The sequence below is a fragment of the Gopherus evgoodei genome, chromosome 1 (genome assembly GCF_007399415.2).
Source record: "Gopherus evgoodei ecotype Sinaloan lineage chromosome 1, rGopEvg1_v1.p, whole genome shotgun sequence".
NCBI classification, from domain to species: domain Eukaryota; kingdom Metazoa; phylum Chordata; order Testudines; family Testudinidae; genus Gopherus; species Gopherus evgoodei.
In genome coordinates, this window is record NC_044322.1 from 339952325 (window position 1) to 339966119 (window position 13795).

Here is a 13795-nt window from a genome sequence, read left to right on the forward strand (position 1 = left end):
TGTAATCTTATTCACCTGCACTAGGGCTAATAGAGGCAACAAGGAAGCAGGCCTGAGTGTATAGCATGATTTCCTGGAGATAGGAATTCCTACCTCTCCCAGTAAAGGCTAGAACGTCAAGTAATACGGATTCCGCCTTGTGTGAGGCAGACATGGTGAGCAGGCCTGTCTAGCTGGCTGGTGAGCAGGCCTGTCTAGAGCAGCCTGGGCCCTGGGGACATGCTCCATCTGCAGCATATATTTAGGAAGATTCTGCTAGAGGAGCTGCAGCCTGCAATGGAGTCATTGGTGAATATTAAAGCTGCCCTCATCTGGCAGAAGCCTTTGGCTAAACCCCCTAAGAAGCAGCAAGCCAGGTTGGCACGTGGAGTTATACTCACACCGCTTTGTGAATTTCACAGTGAATTTGACAGATAGCAAATGTAGGAAGATGTGGACTGTATCTTGTAGCCTGATGCTCGCTGCTCTCCAGAATGAGGCCTGGTCTAGACACACGAATGTCAGCAGTTGAGCAAAATCTGTTTCTGACTTGATTGAATTACATCAGGGCATGTGAACACTTAAATCAATGCCTTCTCTGTCACATGTAATAAGAATCGTCAGCCACTTTTAACCTGATTTCAGAGAGTGCACAAAAGGGGGTTACACAGATCAAACTAAATTGATGTAGTTAAATCAGTGCAATATCTGTGTGCAGATCAGCCCAAACAGAGAGGAAATTTAAATGTACATGTATTGGTAACTTCCATCTTCCAGGGCTCATCTAAGACAATGGACTGGAGATAAGTGAGATCAAGGGTTTTGTGAGGGTTTCCTAAGAGCCTGCTTCATTTTCCCTCCAGTGGTAACAAGTTACCTGGCAAAATGGAAAGCTAAGGACCAAATTCTGTTGTTGAATATATTGGAGTAAATCAGTGTAACTCCACTGAAGTCAGTTAAGTAACTTCGATTTATACCAGCATAACTGAACAGAATTTGACCCAAATAGCCCAAATCATTTTTTGTTTTAGACCATTCAGTCCCATCAGTAACAGGAAGTTTTTTGGGGGAAGAATAAGGGGAAAGCTGAAAATATTGACTTTTCTCACATCATGGGAGTTACTCCCAGAAAGGTGAGAGCCAAGCATTACCCTGACCTAATGGATTTTCCTTTATTAAAAACAGGAAAAAATAAAATAGAATTTGGGGGTGGGAGATTTAGAAATAGTCAGAACAGCACAATCCATAGGAAACACAATGCTCCAGCCTAGTGCACAAAAGCTATGGAGTCTATGGTTAGGGTTCCTTTTCTTTTGGGGACTTCCATTCAAATACTGACCAGGCTTTGACTTTACCTAACTTTTTGAGACCTGACAAGATTAGCAGTCTTGTTGAAGGTTACGGTGCTTTGAGTTCTGCATTTATCTGAGCCCCAGGGAGGGCAAAGACAGAAATAGTAATCAAACCAAAGAGGTAGTGTGGAAATCCCATGAAGTGTCATCTTCCTGCCAGATGCCAGTACCAGATACAAGGACTAGGGTTTGGTCTGTCCATAGGTCCTTTTCTAAAATAAATAAAACTACGGCTGGAGAACCCACCCAGAGCTGTTCCCAGAGCCAGACGCCTGAGAAGTTAAAGTAAAACCTCCCTGGTCATCGTTGCATGGAACTTTTCCCTGCTCACAAGCTCTCAGCAGTCCTTTGGGAATATGGAACCCAAAGTACCTTTTATTTGGGGGATCAGGGAAGATAGCTAACAAAAAAAACCCCACAATAACCATATACATTGAACCAAATAAAGTTAGCCAAACTTAATTGGGGTGCAGCCCCCTGGCCAGTTTGAGGCCAGAGAGCATCAGCTCTCAGCAGCTTCCAAACAGCACCACAGAGGCAGATATTGAGCCTGCTGCTTCCCCTCTACTTATAGGGGAGACACAGCCTGCCGAGGCTGGATGAGGCACCCAAATGACAACCAGGGCAACCAACTTTTAGGCCCTGCAGAGCCTGCACATGGCTGGGGCTGCCCTGACGTGAGCGGAGTCCTAGGAGGATGGACGATTTTGGAGGAGAGAGAGCGAGCTTGTTTGTATAATTTTTATTTAGTTTGTGGCTAGTTGTGATGGTTCTCAGGTCATCCAGGACTGAGAGTCACCTTGTTGCCCCCTGCTTCCACTGAGAGTCTTGCCTGCGGTGGTGGGGTGTAAACTCCCTAACACTGCCAGCCAATCAGCCATTCAAGCACTCCTGTGTGCTATGCCAGCCCTGCCTTGGCCTTAAAGGGTAACAAGAGGTGCATCCCAGTCCATAAATCCCCTTGAAGCATACCCTGTGATATCCAGGCGCTTGCATTGGCTATTCACAGAAATCCCAGATCCTCTGCTCCCAAAAGAGCGGTGTACTTCAGTTTACCAGTTTTACCATATATCACCACTCCTGTATAATGCACAGCACATATGAGCACTTAAAACAAAAGGAGGTTTATTTAAGAAAGAATAGAGATTCCACTAGAAGTGAGAGAGTGATGGCAACAAATGGTTACAATATAAAACAAAATCATAAAACGCAAACTGGGGCCTACATTTATTAATAGTTGCCTTTCCTAACTAATAGAATAGATTCTCCCCACAATGTTCAGTCTGTTGAAGAGCTGACTGTCTTCCCAGGAGCAAGTATCCAATCTTTCATGAAACAAGGTGTCTCCTTAGTGAATGGATCCAGTGTCTCTCTCCACCCTGTGATTTACTGTGTCAGTCGTTTGGCTCTATTTGCAGACACGGTGATCCCCTCGCTATCATATCATTTATTTTCACTCCCAATCAATTTCAATGTTTAGTTTGTCTGTGATGGTGACTGTAAGGGTATGATTTTCAATATAGTTATATTAGTCCTTTAATCAGTGATACAGACTGAGGTTCGCAAGCCACAAGCAGCTCTGTGTGATTTAATTATTAACTAAGCTATTAACAATCAGGATGCTATTACTAGGATCACATGTTTCCCTGCTCATGAAGAGCTGTTGAATATATAATACTGTAGTAAATGAAACAATGAATTCACACGACTGTGGCGCTTTTGGGTAATGTTGATTGCTAATTTGGCTTCTGAGCCACTGAGGTCTGAATATCACCGCTTTAAACATTACCTGTACACACATCTCATAGTGATTAAGAATAAGTTACAAGCTTTCAGTAGAGACCTCGCATGCTGTGCTTTAGCGATAAATACCCTGAAAGTGGTGTATTAGATGTAGTGAATTTGTCAGGTTTGAGACAGGAGTTGCTGGTAATGAACAGTGAACGCTTTGCCCCTTGGCACCAATAGGCTGCCTTGTCACAGTGGTGTTTATTGCAGTGGATTGGTTGGGTCCTTGTTTGTTTGATATCCTTGATTCCATTACTTGTTCTTTCCCTCTATTTTTTAATTTAGTCTTATTTCTGGAGATACTACACTATTTGTCCTAGTCTGTTGGTCCTTGATTTCCTGTATGTATGAATTGTAATGTCCTAGAGGTCATAGGGGCTGTCTGTTAGTTAAGTGGAGGAACCATGCTCAAAGTACCCAGGGCCCACTGGTGCTAAGGTTGGTGTCACAACTATAAAGGGAAGGGTAACAACTTTCCTGTCTACAATACTATAAAATCCCTCTCGGCCAGAGGCACCAAAATCCTTTTACCTGTAAAGGGTTAAGAAGCTTGTAACCTGGCTGACACCTGACCCAAAGGATCAATAAGGGGACAAGATACTTTCAAATCTGGGGGAGGAGAAAAAGGCTTTTGTTTGTCCTTTTTGGTGGTCTTCGCTCTTGGGACTAAGAGGGACTGGACATCAGTCCATGTTCTCCAAATCTTTCTGAACAAGTCTCTCATATTTCAAACTTGTAAGTAATACCCAGGCAAGGTGTACTAGGTTATCTTTGTTTTCTCAACTTGTGAATGTTTCCTTTGCTAGAGGGAGGCTTATGCTTGTTTTGTTGTAACTTTAAAACTAAGGCTAGAAGGGGTTCCTCTGGGCTCTTTGAATCTGATTACCCTCTGAAGTTATTTTCCATCCTGATTTTGCAGAGATGATTTTTACCTTTTCTTTTTAATAAAATCCTTCTTTTAAGAACCTGACTGATTTTTTCCATTGTCCGAAGACCCAGGGGTTTGGGTCTTTGATCACTTTGTAACCAATTGGTTAGGATCTTATTCTCAAGCCTCCCCAGGAAAGGGGGTGTAAGGGCTTGGGGGGATATTTTGGAGGAAGAGGAACTCCAAGTGCTCCTTTCTCTGTTTCTTCTTAAATCACTTGGTGTTGGCAGCGTACCAGATTTTAACCTAAGCTGGTAGAAATAAGCTTAGGGGGCTTTCATGCAGGTCCCCACATCTGTACCCTAGAATTCAGAGTGTGGAAAGAACCCTGACGGCTAGTGACTGAGCATCTGAAGAGGGAGGAGTCAGGGGACCAGGAGGGGACCTTAGGGCCCACAAGGAGGCTATAGCTACATCGGGAATATGGCTGACCCCATAGTCCCAACTATTAATTGTTTGGCTTGTTGAGTTCCAAAACTTGTAATAGCACAACAATCTTCACTCCCTAAGGCTCCACTCATAGGGCCAATTAGACTCCATGGTAGTCAGGAGTTGGGTCTCCCCAGCCTGTCTGCTTCAGTCCAGAGATGTCAACACCACCAGGTCCCACTCTGATGTGCAGCTACCTGGTTCAGTTCTGTGACATTAGCTCTGTGCCACTGCTGCCTTTGAGGCACTGCATAGCCAGCCCTGTTTCATTGCCACTGCCTGTTGGGAGGTTGTGAAGTCACTTCTGCCGCACTGCTGCTAGTCTGGTCATGTTCTGCTGAAAAGTCAGCTCTGCACCATCAGTTCCACTCCCTTGTCAGTCCCCTTGCTCAAGAGCCCAAGCTCCAGGCTTAGCCCCACTAACACAAGTCTGTGGACCTGGGCTGGGATGCTTGCTCCCAGATGCAGTGTAGATATGCCCTAAGCCTTCTGGTTCCAGAGCTTACTGAAGAATTAATCAGCTCTCAGACGGTGTTAGATACCTGTTCCCTATCCTCATGATCACTGCCCAGCCAATAAGGTATTCTGAGAGTTGAGGCTTGTGGGAAACCTAGCTCTCTAACACCACATTCTACAGGCCATTATCCTCTGATCCCACTGAGGGTTACCAAAAGAAACTCCACCATGTGTTCAAGAAACTCCCTGAAAAAGCACAGGAACAGATCTGTACAGACATATGCCGATGAAGTGGGCTGTAGCCCATGAAAGCTTATGCTCAAATAAATTTGTTAGTCTCTACGGTGCCACAAGTACTCCTGTTCTTTTTGTGGATACAAACTAACATGGCTGCTACTCTGAATCCTGACAGAATGTTTTCCTGTAGAACAAAGCCTATTCATCAAAAGCAAATGCTTTCACACCAACATGCCAATTTCAACAAGTCTTTGTTAGGAAAGGCAGTTTTCTAAAACATTTTGATCACTTTTTGGAACAGAACATTTCAATTTTTTCACTTTGACATGACTTTTTTTCATTTCAATTTGTGAAAATTGTATCTCATAAAAAAATTGGAACAAAATATTTTGTTCTACCTGAAACAGTTTTTTTTTTTTTCAGAATTAATTTAGCGGCAAATTCAATTTTGTTGTTTTTTTGTTCTGTTTCATAACAGGAAAATTCCTAAACATGTTGATTCTCCTACAAAACTCAAAATCTGGTTCCCATTCAGCTCTACTCATACTGCATTGCTTCTATCTTGTGTTTCCTTGCTATGGTGAGTTATTGCTCAGTATCTGCTGGGGTAATTAAAGGTAATAATAATTAGAGATATACCAATCTCCTAGAACTGGAAGGGACCTTGAAAGGTCATTGAGTCTAGCCCCCTGCCTTCATTAGCAGGACCAATTTTTGCCCCAGATCCCTAAGTAGCACCCCTCAAGGATTGAACTCACAACCCTTGATTTAGGAGTGCAATGCTCAAACCACTGAGCTATCCCTCCCCCCTGAATTTGGGTGGGTGTTCATGTAGTTTGAATTAGATTTTGGCTTGAACCAAAAACTTGGATCCAAATATTTTGAAACGTAGAGAAAGTGGAGCTGGAAAAGTGGGTGGAGAGTTGCCATAATAGATCAGGGTTCAATTCCTGCTTTGCCACAGACACCTCCATGACCTTGGGAAAGTCACTTAGTCTTGCTGTGTCCCCATCTGTAAAATAGTATTTCCCTACCTCATATGGGTGTTGTAATGATAAATACATTAAAGATTGTAATGTGTTCAGATATTAAGGTAATAGGGGCCATACAAGTACCTAAGAGAGACAGCAATTTGCAAGTTGGATCAATTTCTCTCAGTGAAAACACAGCTCATAGACTCTAGGACTGGAAGGGCCCTCGAGAGGTCATCGAGTCCAGTCCCCTGCCCTCATGGCAGGACCAAATACTGTCTAAACCATCCCTGACAGACTTTTATCTAACCTACTCTTAAATATCTCCAGAGATGGAGATTCCACAACCTCCCTAGGCAATTTATTCCAGTGTTTAACTACCCTGACAGTTAGGAATTTTTTCCTAATGTCCAACCTAGATCTTCCTTGCTGCAGTTTAAGCCCATTGCTTCTTGTTCTATCATTGGAGGCTAAGGTGAACAAGTTTTCTCCCTCCTCCTGATGACACCCTTTTAGATACCTGAAAACTGCTATCATGTCCCCTCTCAGTCTTCTCTTTTCCAGACTAAATAAACCCAATTCTTTCAGCCTTCCTTCATAGGTCATGTTCTCAAGACCTTTAATCATTCTTGTTGCTCTTCTCTGGACCCTCTCCAATTTCTCCATCTTTCTTGAAATGCAGTGCCCAGAACTGGGCACAATACTCCAATTGAGGCCTAACCAGCTCAGAGTAGAGCGGAAGAATGACTTCTCATGTCTTGTTTACAACACACCTGTTAATGCATCCCAGAATCACGTTTGCTTTTTTTGCAACAGTATCACACTGTTGACTCATATTTAGCTTGTGGTCCACTATGACCCCTAGATCTCTTTCTGCCATACTCCTTCCTAGACAGTCTCTTCCCATTCTGTATGTGTGAAACTGATTGTTCCTTCCTAAGTGGAGCTCTTTGCATTTGTCTTTATTGAACTTCATCCGGTTTACCTCAGACCATTTCTCCAATTTGTCCAGATCATTTTGAATGATCTGTTCGAGTTCTAATTATCCACTATGCCCAGATTTGCAGAAGTGTCCACAAACTTTCGGTGCTTCAGTTTTTGGTGCTCTGCTGGACACACTTAAGGCTTGACTTCTGCCCCTTGATTTCTCCTGCCGAGGTGTTGAGTGTTTCAGTTGAAGCTGTGGATGCTCAGCACCTCTGAACGTCAGGCTCAAGGAGTCTCAAGTTGGCACAAAAAACTAGTAGACAATTTTGAAAATGCGGGCCTTCATAACTATTTCTCTAAACATAATCGAGTTTCCCCCCCATAACACTGCATAGCTCCATGGGCACCAGGCAAAATCAGAACCATGTGAAATCTTTTATTTTTAATTGTTAAAGTAAATATTTCTATCACACAGAAACAAACCATTTAGAACCTAATAAATTTTCAGCCAACCTTCGAGGGGTTAACCTGGCTTAATCTTGCTACTGAATTTTGTTGATTGGACTCTTGAACTGTGTGTTCTTTTTACTGACTGACATTAGATAGTGAGTCCAATGCTTCTGATCAAGTGAACCATAGCAACAAGGCCAGAAGATTAGCCGCTTTTGGGGCACAGGGGTAAGATACTGAGATCTTGAAAAAAAGATCTTGCTGATTGATTATGTAATTTGACTGTCATCTGGACAGGATAGCAAATGCCAAGGATAGGAGAGAGAACAGGGCCTAAAGGGCTCCCTGCCTTCCCAGTTTGTAAGCACTACAGTGTTTGATTCTCTGTTCATTACTTATATTACATTATAATTTTGACCCCCTAATAAATTACTCTGCTTTTCCTTTTGCTTGCTGGGTGTGCACAGAACAACTCAAACTACCCCTTTATCAGTAGAAATAATTATTTTTCAATAGCTCATTTTGTTCTCCTGTTACTAGAATTTCTCAGTTAGCCCAACAAGTAAGCAAAGTTATTACAGTTCATATCTAGTGTGAGACTTTTTCCCGTAGGTGGGGTCCAAGTGGAAATTTTCATTGCTCACTTTTCGCTATTGCTATAGATGTTAACTCTCTGCTCTCATAAGGGAATTCTATGCAATATGAGGAGGAATTTACTGTGGTTTCTGGAGACTGTTCAGTGTTTGGAGGTGTAACAGGAGGAGAGAGCCACCTGCTCATGAGATAATTGGCTGTTCCTTCCATGGAAAATGCAATTTCCATTGGATGACCTGAAATGCCAGAAGCTGGGACTAGATGACAGGGCTTAGATCACTCAAAATTGACCTGTTCTCTTCATTCCCTCTGAAGCATCCCACTAGCCACTGTCAGAAGACAGGATACTAGATTAGATGGACCATTTGGCTAGCCCAGTATGGCTGTTCTTATATTCTGATGTTCGTTTTTTTGTTGTTTTTTTTTTTTTTTACTAACTAGATATTGGCCTGAACCTGAACCCAAACATACCTCAGTTTTGGAGGTCCAAATTTCTTGATTAGGACCCATCTTTCTAATGGGCTGAACAGTGATCTCAACTCTAGACATTTCCAAGCTTATCAGGGCAGGGAAGGAAAGAGATGGGTTGGGGCAGGCGTGTGCGTAAATTCCAGATCCAGCCTTTGAACAGAGTTGTACAGCTCTGGGTCCAGCTCTGTTCCTAACTGTGGCCTATGTGGTAGTAGAGCTAGTCAGAAATTTTCTGACAAAACTGTTTTGTCAGAAGATGCTTTTGTTTTTTTTTAGCCTGAAATTTCTCTCAGAAGTGAGTTGGGTTTGATGAATGTTTACCTGATCACAGGCAGGGTTTTGGTGGAACCCTACCAGCTCATCCTTGGGTCTACTGGGCAGCTCCACGTTGTGGTCTGCCCTGAGACTGGGAACCCCAGGCTTCTAGTCTGCATGGCATCCCTGCTCCAGAGTGACAGACCCTTGGAGCCCTGTCAGCTGCTGAGTAAAATTGACTTTCTTGTCAGTTTCATTGTAAAACTGATAAGAATGTCGTAGATTCCAAGGCCAAAAGGGACCATAGTGATCGTCTAGCCAACCTCCTGTCTAACACAGGCTACAGAATTTCCACAAAACAATTCCTAGAGCATATACATTAGGAAAACATCCAATCCTGATTTTAAAATTGTCAGTGATGGAGCATTTATCGCAACCCGTGGTAAATCGTTCCAGTAGTTAATTACTCTATTCCAAATTTATATCTTATTTCCAGTCTGAATTTGTCTAGCTTCAACTTCTACCCATTGGATTGTGTTACACTTATCTCTGCTAGGCTGAAGAGCCCATTATCACATGTTTGTTCCTCATGTAGGTACTTATAGACTGTAATACAGTCACAGCTTAACCTTCTGTTTGTCAGGCTAAATAGATTGAGCTCCTTGAGGCTGTCACTATAAGGCAGGTTTTCTAATCCTTGAATCATTCTCATCTCTGAACATTCTTGTTGTTTTTGCTGATACAGACTAACACGGCTACCACTTGGAAACCACTCTCCAGTTTATCAGCATCCTTCTTGAACTGTGGGCACCAGAACTGGATACAGTGCTCTGACAGAAGACACAACAGTGCCAAATATAGAGCTAACTAACCCCTCTACTGCTCCTTGAGGTTTCCCTGTTTATTGGATTGCATTAGCCCTTTGGCCAAAGCACTGCACAAGAAGCTCATGTTCAGCTGATTTACCACCCGATATACCTCCAATTTTTTTCAGAGTCCTTGCTTCTCAGGATAGCATCCCCATCCTGTAAGCATGGCTACATTCTGTTCCTAGATGTATATATTTACATTTAACCTATTAAAATGCATATTTTATTATACCTCCTTTACCAAGCGATCTAGATCTCAATTTTTGTGTCATCTGCAAACTTTATCAGTGATAATTTTATGTACTCTTCCATTTAAAAATGTTAACTAGCATAAGGCCAGAGCAGCTCCCTGGGGACCCCACTAGAAACACACCAGCTCCATGATGATTCCCCATTTACAAATTACGTTTTGAGACCTATTAGCCAGTTTTTAATCTATTTAATGTATGCCATGTTTATTGTATATCATTTTAGTTTTTTAATCAAAACATTGTCTGACGCCAAGTCAAATGCCTTACAGAGTCTAAATATATTATGTCAACACTATTCCCTTTATCAACTAATCTTGTAATCTAATAAAAAATATCAGGTTAGTTTATCAGTATCCATTTTCCATAAACCCATGTTGACTGGCATTAATTATATTATCCTCTGACTAAGGTTGCTAACTTTCTACTCTCACAAAACCAAACACTCTTGCCCTGTCCCACCCCTCCTCCAAGGCCCTGCCCCTTGCTCACTCCATCCCCCCTCCCTCTGTTGCTTGCTCTCCCTACCTTCACTTGCTCTTGTCTCCAGGCTGGAGCAGGGGGTTGGGAGGGAGTGTGGGCTCTGGCTGAGGATGCAGGTTCTGGGGTGAGGCGAGAAATGAGGATTCAGGGTGCAGGAGGGGGCTCCAGGTTGAGGCAATGGGTTGGGATGCAGGAGGGGGTGATGGCTCCGGCTGAGGGTGTGGGCTGTGGTGTGAAGTGCCCTGTAACACATGGGGGCTTGTCTGGGATTTAACCTTCTTGATTGAAAGACAGAGGCTTGAGAAGTGACCTGCATGAAGGCAAGGGATCTGGACACAAGGGAGGAGATGCTATGCTGGCTAGTCAAGCAACAAAAAGAGATACAGAGGACCCAGAAGGCAGAAACTTCTGAGCTGGCAAGCAGAGAATATTGCAGGAGTTAATTGAGGAACTGTCCTCAGGTTCAGCAGCAACTCCAGTGGAGGCTGGTGAGTTCCAGTGAAGGAAAAGGAAATCAGGTGGTGGGCCAGGGACTATGTAAGATGGCTCTGGGGATGATCCTGATGCCTTTTTCTGACTCTTGAGTGGATAGCTGGATTGGACAAGTGTGCTTGGATGCTACAGCTAGCCCTTTGCCTGACTTTTGAGGTTTAAATTGCTTATATGGCCCTGAGTGATCACCAAGCCAAACAGTATGATATCCTGAAGGCCACTATTCTGGAGAGGGTGGGCCTGTGATCAGAGAAACAGAATAAAAAATTTAGAACATTCAGATGGAATTGTGGGACACATTCCCAGGCTTTTGTGCAAACATTTTCTGAATAGGCCAGTCGGTGGCTCAGGCCAGATAGGCAGGACACTAACACCATAATGGACTCAGTTATTCGTGAACAGTTTACACAGAGCTTCCCCTAGGCTGCAAGAGTTTGGGTCCAAAGGCCTCAGCTGGAATTGCTAGAAGCTGCTGTGGAACTAATGAAGGAGTATGTGGAAGATGCCATTCCATGAAAAATGCTCCATCCTCCTACAATCAGCAAGGCAGAAAAGAAGGTTCAAATTCATCAAAGCCCAGGAAAGGGATGCTAGATGCAAACAAGGCTCTTAATGCCTGGTCAGTGGTTTGCTACCTATGTGATGGCAAAGGACATATAAAGGAAAAACTGCCCGTACATGGGCTGTGGGTTTGTGAAGTTCTGTGGGTTGACACAGTGGTGGATTAATGATTTTGCCACCCCTAGGCCCTGAAATAATTGCTGCCACCAACCCCATATTAACTTATTAAACATCAATATTTTCAATATCAACACCAATATTTTCACTTTTTACTTCACTACTATTTTTTCTGTCTCACTGTCGGCACTAACTGATACAACAAAGGAATCTATTTTGTGCATTTTTGCTATCATTTCATTTTCCCTTTCTTTTGTATAGCATTTTTTTAAACCGAGAACCACTTAATAATATGACCGGAAGGAAGAAATTAACGTTTAGGATTCTCGGGAGTGTTTACTAAATGGCGTAACGCTGTCATTGGTGGTTTCAGTACGCGCTATGATTGATAGAATCAGAGAATCACTGATGTCGTGATTACAACAATTCCAAATTATCAGTCACATTTTTCTGAATAAATTCTTCCTCCAAGCAGATTTGGCTCATAATTGTTTTCAGCTTTGTGAAATTGGCCCTTTTAAAGCACTAAGTATACATATTGCTGCTTTGGACTTTATTTATGTTTGCACATTATAAATGTAATCAGTCATCATCACTTGTCCCTAACCTACTTTGATCAGATCTTCTTTATCTGTCAAGATGAGGGCTAATACAGATTTCCCCCATATTGGTTACAACACTTTTTGAGTTAGGAAATTGTCATCTATAATATTTAGAAATTCCAAGGATGTTTTATTATAGTGTGAGACATCCAGCATATGTTACTCAATTTGAAGTCCCCCATGATCATGCAACTTGATTTCCTACGCATTATAGATAGGTGCATAAGAAGCCGGTCATCCTGGTCCCAGCTGTGATTTGGTGGTCTGTAGCAGACACCAACCAACATCTCATCTTGTGTTTTCAGTGTAAGAACCCTGATCCATAAACATGCAAGACAATTTTCTCCCAAGTTCTCAGTGACTCAGAAGCAAGATAATGCCTTTTGTGACAGAGTGCTCCTCCTTGTCCCCTTTTGCCCACTTGATCCTTCCTAAATAGGTTCTAACCATTGATTTTTGACCATCCAATTGTGAAAATCATCCCATTGGGTTTCAGTAATACCAACTAGAGTAGTCAGGAGGACATTAAACTACTAGCAAATGGGGAGGCTAAAAAGAAAGAAGGTTTGAACACTCAACACAAAAACTGTGAACTTGAGAACAGAATTAACCAAGGAACATGTGATATGAACAGAAGAAATTCTTGCATTGCCTATACACCAATGCTAGTAAGCTGGGTAACAAACCAGAGGAATTGCTCATTTATGTTGTCAGCTCATCTTATTACAAGTCTCCCAATATCTGGTGTTTTTCTTAAAGACCAAGCCAGCTCCTGGAGTCAAGTGATTAGTTCATGATTCATATTAAGATATACACACACACACACACACACACACAAAACACAAGTATCATGGGATTTTTAAATAAGTAGCTTTCAAGCTTGATGCTCCAACTGATCTGTGATAGGAGGAAGCATGTTTAGCCGAGTATGGAACTGGAAGAGAGGAAGTCTTGGATTTTATTCCTGACTCTACAATTGACTTATTGTGAGTCTTGTGCAAGTCATTTAATCTACTTGCCTCAGTGTTCTTATTTGTAAAATGGGAGTAATAATATTTACTGTACCTTGGTCATAGGGGCTCATTTATTAATCAATTCATTTTTGAAAAGCTCTTTTAGATCCTTTGGCTGGAAGGCATTAAGGCTTATACAAAGCCTAAATATTATTCTAGCTATAATGATTTGGTGTGTGATCATTTCAGGCAGGGGCCAGGTCATTCTTTATTTTATACAAAATTTAGAATAGCTTTGATGCTTAGTAAACAATTAGTAATAGTGCTTCCCTTGCCATCTGCCCTTATTCCTGATTCATAAAAATCCCTTTCCTACAACATATTAATCCTTCAGCTTCTGATTTTCAAAGTTAGGTTTGTATAAGAAAGGTGCACAAGTACAAGTTAAGTAAAGGCACATGCAAATAGCCTGTTACACATCTAGCTGGCTGTGTACACAAGAACATGATTTGTATCCATGAATACAGTCACTTCGCACCTCATGTTGAAAGTGGGGGCCTCAAAACACAGAAAACCTTACCATATGCAGCTGCTTAAAACTCAGAATTTCCAGTTCATGGGAAATTTCAGCAT